General features: G+C 36.0%; 1 pseudogene; it reads left to right on the forward strand.

Annotated features, from left to right (window-relative positions):
- The first annotated feature begins 2,684 nt into the window (after nt 1-2,684).
- On the forward strand, nt 2,685-8,298 carry LOC120187295 (annotated as a pseudogene).
- The last annotated feature ends 6,551 nt before the right edge of the window (nt 8,299-14,849 follow it).

The following is a 14,849-nucleotide window of genomic DNA, read 5'->3' on the forward strand; positions in this document are numbered from 1 at the left end:
ATCTTTCTTAATATCCCAAGAGTCAAAACAAGCTTTAAAACGAAAGAATTAACCAACTAAAATTAAACTTACCTTTATGAAGTAACCCACGGGAAGAAGAAGGAAGAAGAATGTAGATACTTCCTTACCCATCAGCTTATCTCTTTAAATAAGAGATAATTATCTTTTACATAAAAAGACCATAATACCCTTTCAATTCTTCCATAATTACCAAATAACCTTCAATATATATATATTCAAATAATCATTAATTCTTTCATTCTTCTACTTTAGTCACCAAATTCTGAAACTTTACAATTTGGTCACTAACCCGATATTGAGGATGTTACAGGAACAATACCTTCTGAGCATGGATACATGGAACACATTGTGAATGCACTCTAACTCTGGTGGTAAGGTCAACTGATAAGCCACTGGTCTAACTCTCTTTAGTAGGTCCTATGAAGCATGGGGTCAACTTTCCTTTGTGCCAAAAACGTAACGCTTTCTTCTATGGGGAAATCTTGAGGAACACTTTGTACCTCACTGCGAACTCTATATCCTTGCATTTTAAATCAGCATAGGATCTCTGTCAAGTCCAAACTATCCATGCAATATATGCACATTTGTATAGAATTTAATTTATATATTTTAAAAATGCTTCACGTTAAATTTGAGTTGCCATTTAATGCTAAAACAAATTGTTGGAATGAAGAAAGAGTTTGTTCAAAACAATATTGATAATTTAAAGATTTCATTATAGTATTTTTAAGTTTAAAACTAATTTGAGAATATACGATGGAGTTAACACACATACATGTAGTTCAAAATTAACATGCAAAAAGGTTTCCCGTCTTGAATAATATAAAAATAAGAAGAGGAGAGAGAATAATGATTAATTATAATGAATTATCATATGAAAAAGATGACAAAATTTGGATTTATTGTAAAAACGAAAGAAATAAAGACATGATGGCAACTGCGTCAAATGAGAATCTTGAGATTTTTGGTTGTCTAACATCTTGAAGACTTAAGGGCAGAACAGCATGGGCAAAGCTTACCCTTTTTTTTTTCTTTCGATGTATTGATTGAAATTACATGAAAGAAGTTTCCTCCTTCTTGACTGAAATTACATGAAAGAAGTTTCCTCTTTCTTGACTTTAATATGCTTTCATTTATATTAGGATAATGTAATAGTGTGTTTGTTGATTTGTAAGATAGTCGACAGCCGTAGAGAGTGGCTGGAAGATAGTACGGTGTTACCTAGATTATGGTGGAGTGAGTCTCCTCTTTCCACGTTTCGTATTTGCATGGCTCTTTATAATGTTATAGACAAGTATCGCTTGGGAGTTCTCGTAAGATTGGTGTTGATTGGATATTGCAAGAAGTGATGTCATAGACCGATTAGTTATTAGACGAGACCACGTGTATTGACACGTGATCGATTGTGATTGTACGTAGATTATGCTTGCAAGCGCTAAGGGTGCTTGACACGTAGTTATTGTTAGTTGTTCGCAGAGTACGTCTCGCATGTAGGAGGTTCGTAGGGTCGAGGATTCACAGGGTAACAGTGTTAATGTTTGACAAAAACCATTGGAACTCTGAGAAAATTAAAAACATTTGCTTGCAACAATTTTCCAGGAAGTTTTTGGACTGAAATTAACATGAGAACAGATCGTAATCCCATATGCACAGCGGGCAATGAAAACCAAACCGAAAAGGAATGATGATTGAGAGCTTGACGCAACAGGGGACAATGTGTTGCCAGAATTCAATACTCACTTCTTTGATCTATACAATATTTAGTAATCCACAAATTTCAGGTGGTCCTCTCAAGCCCCATGAATACCTAAATAGCAAAGGCAAACATCCTCCCTAAGATTAAAATTTTCGGATGGAGATTTTGCCACGAAGCTCTTCTTACTGGAGAAAAACTTAAACAAGCCCGACTAGCGGAAGGAACCTGTAATCTATGCAATGAATCGGTTGAAACTACACTGCATGCGATTAAGAACTGCCCAAAGTCGAGACCCATCCTCAGCCTGTCGGGCCTTCCTTACCCTATTGTTGGCTGGGAAGGGAATTCATGTAAAGAATGGCTGATTTCCACGGCCTCCATGGTGAACCGCGAAGGATTTGATTTATTCCTCACACGAATATATGGAATTGTAGGAATAAATGGATCCATGATGTCGACCTTCAATCGGACAGAGATGTTATCACTAAAGCATGTATTATTTTCTATTACAGACACGCATATGAAGACTGCATATGAAGACTGTTTAATTATATATTTATTAATTTATTTATTTATGTATGCATTGTATTTTATCTTTATTTTTAATTGTTTTACTATCAGAAGTCTTCCACGGAAGCTGCTCTCAATCTGATCTCCCTTTATCCATTACATATTGGAATAGGGTTTTGTTGTTGTTGTTTATAATCTATTGAGTTTTATTTTTCATAAACCGATCCTGATCCACTTTAAGATTGAATTTCAAACAATTGCCCAACAATAACTGAACACCGCCTTAAATCCATTTGGGCCTTTTATTAAGCAGAGCTTAGATCATATACTGTTCATTGTTTAGATTATATTATACTTTTTATTTTCTTATTAATTTTTTCTTCACGCCTTGTTAGCTTAGGAAACTCGATCTGCGAGTTGCTCATTCGGATTCATTGCAAAATCTTATTTTTCCATCTATTAAGCTTCGGAAACCCAACAATGAAGGTTTTGCATTTGGGTTTTCTGCTAGCTTTAGCCTCTGGTGTGTCAGCCATTTTCATCTACATCAATGGACTCTCCTATTTGTACTTCTTTTTTTCCCTATAATTTTCCATTGTTATGTTTTGTAGATGAGATTCACAAAATGTGGGATGAAGATTGGGAAGCACTGCAGTCTCTGCAAAGTGGTTTTCAGAAGTGCGTGGTCAGTCTTTTATCATTATTTCTTGTTAAATTTAATGAAATTAACTTGGGCACATTCATTTTGTTTTGAAATGTGTTGACGTAATGGAATTCTGCTAAATAATGTTTTTGTTTTTTTAGCCTCTAGGTTGATTTTGTATGTTTTTGTTCCTCCCTGTTCTTTTTTTTTTTTTTTATAATTTGGTGTATTATGATTCATACAGACTGCAAATGGATTAGGTTTACAAGCTATAAGTGGTACGGATTATTGTCAAGTAACACTAACCTATCCTAGTGACACCGACTCCAAATGGTAGGTTTCTTTTAACAATTCTATGACTTTGTTTTGTATTCGATGGCGATTTTGTTCTTTAAGTGGACTTGTAGCTGAGGAATTCGTTTATGTAAACAGAAGGATCCTAAAACTGGAGAAGTTGAAGGTTATCATTTGAGTTTAATCTTTGCGAAGCTGTCGCTACATGGGAACAGGTGAATTTCCTTATTTGTTTGTTCCAGTATAATTTCCCCTTGTTTAAGATTTGTTATTTAGTGAGTTGGTTGTTCAGGTGAGGAATAGCACTACAATACTCACTAGGGAATTCATTGATGCTTTAGCAAATGTTGGGAGGAGTACGCATGGCGGAGGATTAATAAAGGAGTGCTCCTGTGAGTACTGTTTTTCGTGACTGAAGCATTTCAAATATTTGCTTTTGCGTAGTGTACCGTTGTTAACATAAATAAAGTCAAGAATGAAATATATAATACTGATATTTCATAACATGCCTAAAAACGATATATTTGATGTGCCAGATAAGCCGTGTTTCTTAGATACAATGTAGCTGCTCAAATTTTATGGAGCTTCTTTCTGTATTGCAGGAACAACTGTAAAAATAAGACTTTATGCATGGAGAAGCTTTCACTTGTTCTCCCTGAAACACCACCTTATGTTCCAAGGCAATTTGGCTGGTGTGCTGTTATAGGTAACTCAGGGGATCTTCTCAAAACGAGGTTCGGGAAAGAGATAGATAACTATGATGTTGTCATTAGAGAGAATGGTGCCCTATTGAGGTTAAGCTGCTGTCTTACAGCTTTGGATTTTTTTCTATTCACTTAATTTTTTCTAATCAGTTTCTCTCACAAATTTTCCATATGATTAAATGTTCTGTTGCAGAATTATACAGAATATGTGGGCAAGAAAAGTTCATTTCGGCTTCTTAACAGAGGGTCTGCCAAAGCTCTCGATAAAGTTGTAGAGTTAGATGGTATTGATTTTTGTTCTGTTTACTTATTATGCTTCCATAATTCTGAAAGCTTTCTAATATTTGAATTTTATAGAAACAAGGCAGGAGGTCTTGATAGTCAAAACTACAATTCATGACATTATGAACCAGATGATTCGGGTTAGTATAAATTTCCATCTGGTTTCTTTTTGTGATTATGATATTTTTCTTAATATATGTCTATCTACCTGTTATTTAACTTTATTAACTGTTCTGAAATTGGTTTGGCAAATTGTGCTTCAAAAAATTGCAGTTAAATTCGAATTGGTTAAAAGAGGAGTTCAAGGTATTGAGGATGGCTTATGCCCTCTTTGTAAAATGGTTGAAGAATCTTCTTCGCATCTATTCTTCTCCTGTTCGGTTGCGTGGTCTTTGTGGAATAAATTTCTAAATTTTTGGAGATTTAGTTCTGTGTTTTCTGCAGAAGCAAAACATTTTCTTCTTGCTTGGGATGAGTTGAAATCTAATTCGGTAATTTGGACTTTCATTCCTGGGGCTGTTATTTGGACAATCTGGAAATTCAGGAATTACATAGTTTTTGAAGGGGGGAAGCTCGATCAGACTGAATTATTCTTCTTAACAAGAGTTAGGCTGGCCTCTTGGTATTTAGCAAAGAATAAGGATGTTTCTATTCCTAAGGACTCCTTAATCTCTGATCCTTCTATAGGGGATTCTTACTCGTCCTACAATTTCTTGAAGTCTTCCATAACCCCTTGGTTACCTCCCCCTATGGGTTTCATCAAGTTGAATGTGGATACAGCAATTAGTTGTGATTGGGAAAAATCAGGTCTGGGTGGTCTTATGAGGGATCATTCTGGTGCAATCCTTGGTTCTTTTCAGGAACCGGATGGTTTCTGGACCTCCAACATTGAAGGAACTTAAAGCTATCCAAAGGGGTATCTCTTTCTTTACCTCTGTCCTAGGGAGGGTTAAAGATAGGTTGATCATAGAGAGTGATAGCAGAGTTGCAGTAGACTGAATCAATAAGGTTGTCTTATGTCCAGCTGTTTATGGTTTCATTGTTAGAGATATTGTTGAGTGTCTTAAAACTGTCGGGGGGTTGTTAGATGGATTGCAAGGACAGCTAATATGGATGCCGATGCTCTAGCAAAGGCTGGTATAGGTTGATTATTATGTTGTTGACTTCTATAGTTCGGTTTTAAGGCTCAAGAATTGTTGTAAGGGTTCTACTTGGATTTTTCTTTCCAAGGTTGTAATTCTTATTTTCTTCAATGAAATTATAAGGCACTCTTTTTCTCCTTTCGATGATTAAGAAGTTTCTTTACAAGCTCCATTAATCAAGAAGAAGGTTTTTAAAGAGACCTTCAAATCTTATCAAAAAAAAAAACTGTTCTGAAATTCCTGAGGTCTATGGGCAGATTGCCTATCATTATTGTTATTAATTTTCTCAAAATGATATAAAAAAATGTCTCTTTGTTCCTGTTAAAACCTGTGGAGTTTCTTATGAAAAATTGACTGTTCAACTACATTCATTATTTTGAAATCTATATGTTTATGCCCTCTAAAGTTTAAATGGCTTTGAAATGACAGACGGAAGTTTTGGGGATATCCTCTTTTACTCGTTGCTGCACCTCTTCCCCTGTTTTTGACATAAACTTCAAAGATATTTTTCTTTTTCTTATGCAGGACATTCCGATAAAAAATCCTGTATATCTCATGCTAGGTGCATCCTTTGGTTCATCTGCAAAAGGGACAGGGCTCAAGGCTCTTGAATTTGCTCTTTCTGTATGTGATTCAGTGGATATGTATGGTTTCACTGTGGATCCAGGTTATAAAGAATGGTACTGTTGGTTTTAACCATCTTTCTTTGCAGCTTAGCATTTTAATTGTGTTACCTGACCAAAAAAATGAACTTGTTAATCTCTCTCAGGACTAGATATTTCTCAGAATCTCGGAAGGGCCATACACCTTTGCATGGCAGAGCTTATTACCAGATGATGGAATGTTTGGGTGTATGCCCTCTCCCCTCTTCTCACATTAACATCTTTATTGTGTTTGGTCATTCGAGTTAATAATGAGAGCTCCCTTTTTTGTGACTATTAGTAGGAAGAGACTACGTACTCTTTTTTCATGATGCAATTACAATCCTTTCATATCAGTCTTGAGAAGAAATCACTATCGTTGACAAATTTTTTATCTGTTGTTGTAAAGCTAACCAAAATCCACTCTCCTATGCGATCGGATCCAAACCGAGTTGTGAAGTGGGTGCCAAGTCGTGGTGCTATAAGAGCTAATAGAATTGCATCAGAGAAATTGTTGAGGTAATGATGTTTTCTATTTTCTTTGCTTCATTTGTAGTAATTAGTAATGGGTGATAATTGTAGAGGCTATGTTGTACTACACATATGACAATGCTCATAGTTGAAGACTTGCTCTGCTGTTATAATGGATCTCACCACCTTGGTTTTTAAAGGCGCACTGAGGCGCAAAAGTCCCTGGAGCCTAGGCTCAAGGCGCAGGCGCGCGTCTTACGTATGTGAGACGCACCGTTTGTGCTAAAAAAATTAGAAATCAAGTCTGGTACATATCCATACACATTACCCATTGATACACTCCTAAAGTACTTAATCTCCTTCACACACTATGTTACTTCATTAATGTTTGCTTTTGAAACCTTAGTTTCCAAAATACATAAACAGACTTAGGGTGACACTAAATAAATAATAATTATATGTTTAAGTATAAAGAATTTAATATATAAAATAATGTTAGTTATGTATTTTGATTTTTGAATTAAATTAATAATTTTATGATATGTGAATTTAATAATTAGTTTAAAATAAAATACTAGATTTTTTATTATTTTATTTAAAAAGTAATACAAATTTTGATTTAGTGAATATTTTATATCGAATTTCTATTATAAGTAAGAATTCTAATGATTTATTTTTAAATTGATATAAGAATATGACTATATTAATAAAAATTTAGATGAAAATGTTAATTATGTAAAAAATTTTTAAATATTATAAAAATATATATATTAAAAAATGATTCTTAAATAATTATAATTATATTTGTGTGTTTCTTATTTATATATATGAATATTTGTATTTATAAAATAGTAATTATAAAAGAAAGCAAAAACAGAGAAGGCAAAGCAAAATCCAAATAAAAAGCGATAAGACTAATGAAAAGCAAAAACCTGATATAAGAAATCAGAGTAAAGACTAATGAAATGTTTAATAAAGAAAAGTGATGGGAACAGGATAAAACGCAAGAGTCTATCCATTATATAATTTTATTATATTAGGTTGCTTTAGACTCTACTCTGTTGTAGCAACAAAGCAAAAATCAAATAAAGCAGAAGCCAGAGAACAGCAAAGCGGCAGAGGCGGCGCTTTGGTGCCTTCCCAAAAGCATAAAAAGCGAGCGCCCATTTGACCTTCTCGTGCCTCGCTCCGCCCCTAACTTTAGAGGCGATTTTTCTTGCGCCTATGATTGCTTTGCGCCTAGGCGCGCTTTTTAAAACCCAGCACTACTAAAAAAATGTTTGAGAAATCTAATAAGTCAGTTGTTCATCATGCAAGCTTCTAAAGCTTCATTTTTCAGCTTTTGTAAAATGTAGATGTGCGGCTTTCAAAGCACCAAATTTGCTCGTAATAGCTTTTAGCGTGTAAAATCTGTAGTTGTTAAGTGGCGGATCTAGAACTATTTTTGAGGGTGAGCACACATATATTAATTATTGAAATTTTTCGTATGAGTAGGCACAAGTAAATTTCACACAAGTAAAATTTCAGGTGGACATTTATAGTAAAATGAACATCTAATATAAGAAACTATGATTTAAGGTGGCGTACCCGTCCAGACTCCAGAGGATGCTTTGCATCCGCCACCGGTCTTGTTCTGCATTTGCATGTTGGTTTCCAAGAGTTTTTTATGGTGTTTAATGTTACAATATAAAATGCTTAGGTCGGTGCGATTAGTAAATCTTGATATAATGGCAAGTTAGCAACCAAGTATTCAAGCTTAAAGTTGTGTTCCAAAGATGTAATAAATGCAAGTTGTTTCTTTATCTGTAGGAGGGTTGGAGCAGGATCCGAAGACCTGCTTAGTTCGTGCTCAATAACAAAGAAGCAAGTTAAAAGGAAAAATGTCAGTCTCTAGTCTCAAAAGCTGTGCTGAATCAAAATCTTTTAAGGTATGATGTCTTTTAAGTTCCCTCGTTCAAAAGCAAGTGTAGATTAGGTGGTCAATTTTAAGAAGCTTCATGTCGACATTCGTTGGTACTTTTCATTGCTTATAGGTTGTTACACCCCATACTCGATCACATAGGATGACACGGATACTTGAGCATACATTAGACTCGGATCTTATTGGACATGTATAAATCTCATCAACATGCGTACTAAAGCGGAGCAATGATAAACATTCATTACAATACACATATCAGTAGATTAATAGATATTTAACTTACCACATTCGGTCTTCTAACATGTTAGAATATAGTCTTCTCTAATACAATAGGGTGATTAAATCAATTTGTACAATTTCAAACATTAGTCAATGATTTATAAAGTACTTATTATTAGTCATTAGCCAATGGTTATAAAGTTTAGTATTATTAGTCATTATCAATCCCTGATTGGTAACATACAAATTTCAGTTTAATCGGATATCATCAAAAGTTTCAATTGGATGTGCATTCTTTAGGAACTAAAATGTAATAATTTAAAAGTATTATATGAAATCATTTAACCAAACAACATTCCCATTATGAAATTTTATTCATCAAAGTGTGGCAAAATAAATCTCTTCAAATCCTATGCTAATCAAAAAGTATTAAAGAATCATTTTCTGGGCCATTTACACATTTATAAACTTCTTGGGCCAAATTAGGATTTAGGAACACTTAATTTTTAATGAAGTGATTCATTTTTCATCGAATATCAACGAAGATATTGATCATTTGTAACACAGTTAGGGATCGATCCTTTAGGGCAAAGGATCGATCTTTTCTCCATGGGAGCGATCCTTCTTCTAAATAACAATAGGATTTCATATGAACATGCAAGAACGAGTTAACAAAACTTCCATTTAGTCATTCCTAAGGTCTAGATACATGCATATACATGCTCAAACCACTCTAACATATCATAATACACTTGTAGCATGCTTCAAATATCGATCAACATTTCATAATAGAATTGCATCGAAAGTCAATTTTGCATAAACAACCTACTTTATCCTAAGTCACCTAACCAAATGGCACAAAATCTCTCATTTCATGTATTTTAAGGCTCTAACATTTTATGCTCACTCTAATTAACTTGTTTAGGCCATTAAAACACTTGTTAGAGTTCATAGTAACATTTAGGTATTCTACCTACATGAAAACCACAACTAACAAGTCCCAAAATATCATCATCGACATAACATGCTATCAAGTACTTCAAAAGACTAACCAAATGGCACAAAATCTCTCATTTCATGTATTTTAAGGCTCTAACATTTTATGCTCACTCTAATTAACTTGTTTAGGCCATTAAAACACTTGTTAGAGTTCATAGTAACATTTTAGGTATTCTACCTAACATGAAAACCACAACTAACAAGTCCCAAAATATCATCATCGACATAACATGCTATCAAGTACTTCAAAAGACCAAACCATCAACATAATATTTACAAATACTTGGCATCACAAAACTTAACAAAAATCCTAACATAATTTCCCCACATTGCCTCAAATTCAACATGGTTCACATACTCTTATAAAATCAAGTCTTATTTTATCACCATCGGACAACGCTTCCACACCACCGGACCAATCTTTAATTCTCTTCAAAAATTTGTACAACAGTGTGAGCTTAAAGTCAAGTGAATGCATATACCTTCGATTGTAATGCACATAGTAAAATCAATGAAACTATCTTAAACATTGTACAATCTTTATATATATCTCAAACTTAGTTTATCTCAATGCAACAAGATTTTTTACACTTAAAACAACATTTAACTTATTTTCCATATTATAACATGTTTGATAATCTCATGATCACAATGCAAACATCACACATGCACCAACACTCATTTTATTTGGACTCACTTAGGTCCCAACTTCCACATTTCGTAATAAAGTTCAATGCACCAACCTTATCCCGTATACTTCTCGAGTAAAGTTTAACGCACCAACCTTATCTCGTATACTTATCGGAGCAAAACTCAATGTACCAACCTTACCTCGTATCTCTTATAATCACACTTTTGAAACATTGAATACTCATTCCTAGGTATGCCTTTTATATCCAAGGTCCCATTAAGAATAATTGTTAATTAAGTCAAGTTTACCAAGAATAATTGCCAAGTGATGCATAACATATACTTATTCATTTCCAAACATAGTTTTCAAATTAAAGCGTTGTCATAATCAACCCAAATAGAATAGTGAATTGTCTCCACTTATTCTTGGACAACAAAATGCCTTTATTTGTCCATAACTAAATTCATAATAGTTTACAAACATAAGTTGCAAAATCGTATATGCATCACAAGGTAACATTATGCTCATAAAATCAAGTTGTCGTTATACTGGTTATAAAAATGTAGAAAATGGAAGCTCTCTGGGCGTTCGTTAGCAGGTCTAATGGCCTCTCAGCTTTTCTTCTTTTCTTCTAATTCTTGTTCCGTTCTTTCTTTGTGGTGGTGTTCTTGGTCTTTTTGCTGGCTGATTGCATGGAATTGAGCTCTCCTAATATGGATTGGAAGGATTTGTTTGTGGGATCTAAGGACCAATCGCTCGATTCTTCCCTCCTGAGCTTCGGGATGGAGTGGTTACTATCAATCCCCCGCCTGAGATCAATGATGGTATTGCTGGAACCATGCTCTGGTGGGTAATTTATTTCGGCCCGAGCTTTGGTTCTATGCAGCGAATTATTGAAATAATTTGGGGTAAACCGTCGCAAGTTAAGGTTAGTCTCGTAGGCCCTAATCTCTACGTGTTTTTTCATTCTTGGATGTTGGTTTGAGGAGTGTGTCCTGGAAAATGGACCCTGGCATGTCCAGAATAAACCATTAATTTTGAGGGATTGGGTTCCTGGTATGCAGAAATTTAGCTTCGATCTTTCCTTTATCCCTATTTGGGTACAACTTTATAATGTTCCGTTAGAGCTCTACTCTCAGAGGGGGCTTAGCTACATAGCCAGTGCTATAGGCAAACCCTTATACATGGATTCTATAACGGCTTCAAGACAGAGGCTCGAGTTTGTTAAGATTTGTGTTGAGATCGAAGCTGAAATTGATATTCCTGAGTTTATTCATGTCTTCCTAAAGAATGGATCCTCTGTGAATGTTAGAGTTTTTGTACCTTGGATCCCTAGATGTTGTCCTAAATGTAAGACTTTTGGACATCTTGCAAATTCTTGTACTGAGGTAAGGCAACCTCCTCAAAAACTTAAAGAGGTACAAGTTTGGAGAAGGAAAGACATCAGTGCTTCTGAATCTGTTAGTAAGGATATTTTGGCTGTTGTTCATGATGCTGCAAAGGGGACTTCCAAGGCGTCTAGCTCAGATCTCCCTATTGGCAGTGTTAATAATTCCAAGGACTTGGGGACTAATATGGTATTGCATGTTGGTAAAGCTATGGAAACTACAATGCAAGCATTGCAGGAGGTTGATGAGCCCAATTTAGAGGTTACCATGAAGAATGTACTGCAGATTCTAGTGATATGCTGTCCTCTGAGACTCTGAAGATGGTTGATTTTGGTGTGTATGGGTTGACTCATGGTGATGCAGATAAGGGTGACAGCCAACAACTGTAGGGAGTTGTTCCTCTTGGGGAGTTTCCTTCTCTGTAGGACTCTCTTAAAAAGAAGGTAAAGGGTAGTACAAAAGATAATTTTGGCTCCTCAAGTAAAGTAGGTTGTGGCTGATGCTCCTAGGAAAGCTCGTGTTGCCTCTATGGGTGTGGTTGTTCTTCTCAATGAGATAAAATCGAGGAAGAAGGATCATCTTGAGAAGGCCAAGAGTTCAGTGGTTAATCTAGACACTGACAACTGTGCCCAACAAATCCCAGTTTAATGATTGTTAGTTTTTGGAATGTAAGGGGGATCAAAAACCCTCTTAAACAGTTGAAGGTGCTGAGGAGGTTAGAGTCTTATAGTGTTGATATTTTCTGTTTAATGGAATCGCGCATTAGACGGGTTAATTCTGCTAATTTTACTGTTGCTCTATCTTGTGATTGGAATTTTGTGGAGAATTACAATTATGCTGATGGGGGTAGACTGTGGATTTTCTGGAGGAAGCACTTATTGTTTTCTATTCTGAGCTGCTGTGACCAAGCTATCTCTATCATTGGGACTGTTGGTGGTCATAACACAATTATTACTGCTGTCTATGGTAGTAACCTTGGTGTATCTAGAAGGGCTCTTTGGGATTACTTGCATATTGTTGAGAATGTTATTGGTTCCTCTCCCTTGCTGATTGGGGGAGACTTCAATATCATTGCCAAGGCTGAGGAGAGCTCTGATTTTGATGTCATGGGAGTCCATTGCACCCCTGATATGAAGGATTTTCAAGACTGTTTGGAGGGGCTTGACCTTATGGACCACCCTTTTCTCGGGCCTCCATTCACTTGGTCCAACAAACAAGAGGATGCCTTCTTAGCCCGTAAATTGGACAGAATTTTGGTAAATGATCAATGGCTACTAGACTTTCCAGAATCCTTTGTGGAATTCAAGGCCCAGGGTGTTTCTGATCATTGTCTTGGACTTCTATGGACTCACAAGGCTGCTATGGCCATGAGACCTTGTACTTTCAAGTTTTTAACTGCTGGACTGGGCATGCTCAATTTTTAGATACTGTCAGGGCTTCTTTGCAGAATTATTGTAGCGGATCTGCCATGTGTTGCTTGTTCAATAAGATGAGAAGACTTAAGCCTCTTCTCAAGGAGTTCAACTTGAAATATTTTTCTGATATTTCTGGCAGAGTCAGGACCAAAAGGAACGAACTGGAGAAAATGCAAATTCGTAATCTGTCCCTTTCAAATCTGAGAAGCATTGATGAAGAAAGAAGAATCAATGCTGATTTAGTTGACTTGGAGATTGTTGAATCTGATTTCTTCAGACAGAGAGCCAAAGTTTATTGGCTTAAGGATGGTGATTTGAACACTAAGTTCTTCTACCAGAGAGTCCAATCTAACAAGAAAATGAACACAATTAGAGTTATCAAAGATGAGGCTGGGCAGACCTATGACTCATTTGAAGGAATGGCTGCTGAGTTAGTGGGCTACTTTACTAACCTCATTGGCTCCCCTGATCCTTTAGTTAAAGGTTGTTCAGTTGGTAATCTGAGAAATCTGCTGAACTATTCTTTACATGAGGATGTTGCTACATATCTAATCAAAGAGGTAAGTAATGTTGAGATCAAAGAAGCCCTGTTTAGGCAGGGAAAGGACAAAAGCCCAGGTCCTGATGGGTTCACTGCTGGCTTCTTCAAAGCTGTATGGGACATTGTTGGCAGTGATTTCATTGCTGCTGTAAGGTACTTCTTCCAAACTTCTTGTTTGTTGCCTGCATTTAATGCCACTGCATTAGTTCTGGTCCCTAAGTCATTAAATGTATGCTTGGCTAAAGAATTTAGGCATATCTCTTGTTGTTCAGTGGTCTACAAAACAATCACTAGAATACTTGTTAATAGGCTTACTCCTTACTTCTCTAGTATGATTTCCCATAATCAGTTTGCCTTTGTCAAAGGAAGGAATATAGTTGATAATACTCTCTTAGCTCGGGAGGTAGTGAAAGGATACTCTAGGAAGAGTCTTTCTCCTAGATGTGCAATCAAGATTGACTTGCAGAAGGCTTTTGATTCTGTCAGTTGGTCCTTTTTGTATTCTGTTCTTGAGGCCATGGGACTTCCCTCTGTGTTCTGCAATTGGATCAAAGTTTGTATTTCTACCCGTATGTACTCTGTTTGTTTGAATGATAGCTTGGTGGGCTTCTTTAAGGGGGCAAGGGGTGTTAGACAAGGGGATCCGTTATCCCCTTATCTCTTCGTCATTGTGATGAATGTACTGTCATCTCTTTTGAATGCTGCTGCCAGACAGAGAATTTTCAAATTTCATCCTAAATGTAAGAGGCTCTCCCTCACTCATCTTTGCTTTGCGGATGACTTACTAGTGTTCTATCATGGCTCCCTTGAATCTATTCTGGGTGTTCTGAGCACCTTGGAGAGTTTTTATGAATTATCTGGTCTTAAGTTGAATGCAATGAAGACTGAACTTTATGCTTGTGGTTTGAATGATAATTTGCTTAATCAGATTCAGTCGGTTACTGGGTTTAGGGTGGCTCATCTCCCAGTTAGGTACCTTGGGGTACCCCTGGTTACTCGTAAACTCACTAGTAAGGACTGTGCTGTTGTTTTGGAGAGAATTAAAGGCAAGCTTAGTCAATGGACTACTAAGAAACTTAGCTTTAGCGGAAGATTACAACTTGTTAAGACTGTTCTTTTCAATATCTTTAACTATTTGAGCAGACAACTCATCCTCCGTAAAGGGATTATTATGGACATAGAGAGGATTTGTATGCGTTTTTTCTGGAAAGGCTGTGACTCCCCTGCTAGAGGAGCTCGTGTGGACTAGAGTCAGATCTGTTCATTGAAATCAGAGGGGGGCCTGGGGCTTAGGGACCTTATTCTCTGGAATAAAACCTGTTTTGTTCTTA

Source organism: Hibiscus syriacus, unplaced genomic scaffold, assembly GCF_006381635.1.
Source record: "Hibiscus syriacus cultivar Baekdansim isolate YM2019G1 unplaced genomic scaffold, ASM638163v2 tig00113724_pilon, whole genome shotgun sequence".
In the NCBI taxonomy this organism is placed as follows: Eukaryota; Viridiplantae; Streptophyta; class Magnoliopsida; order Malvales; family Malvaceae; genus Hibiscus; species Hibiscus syriacus.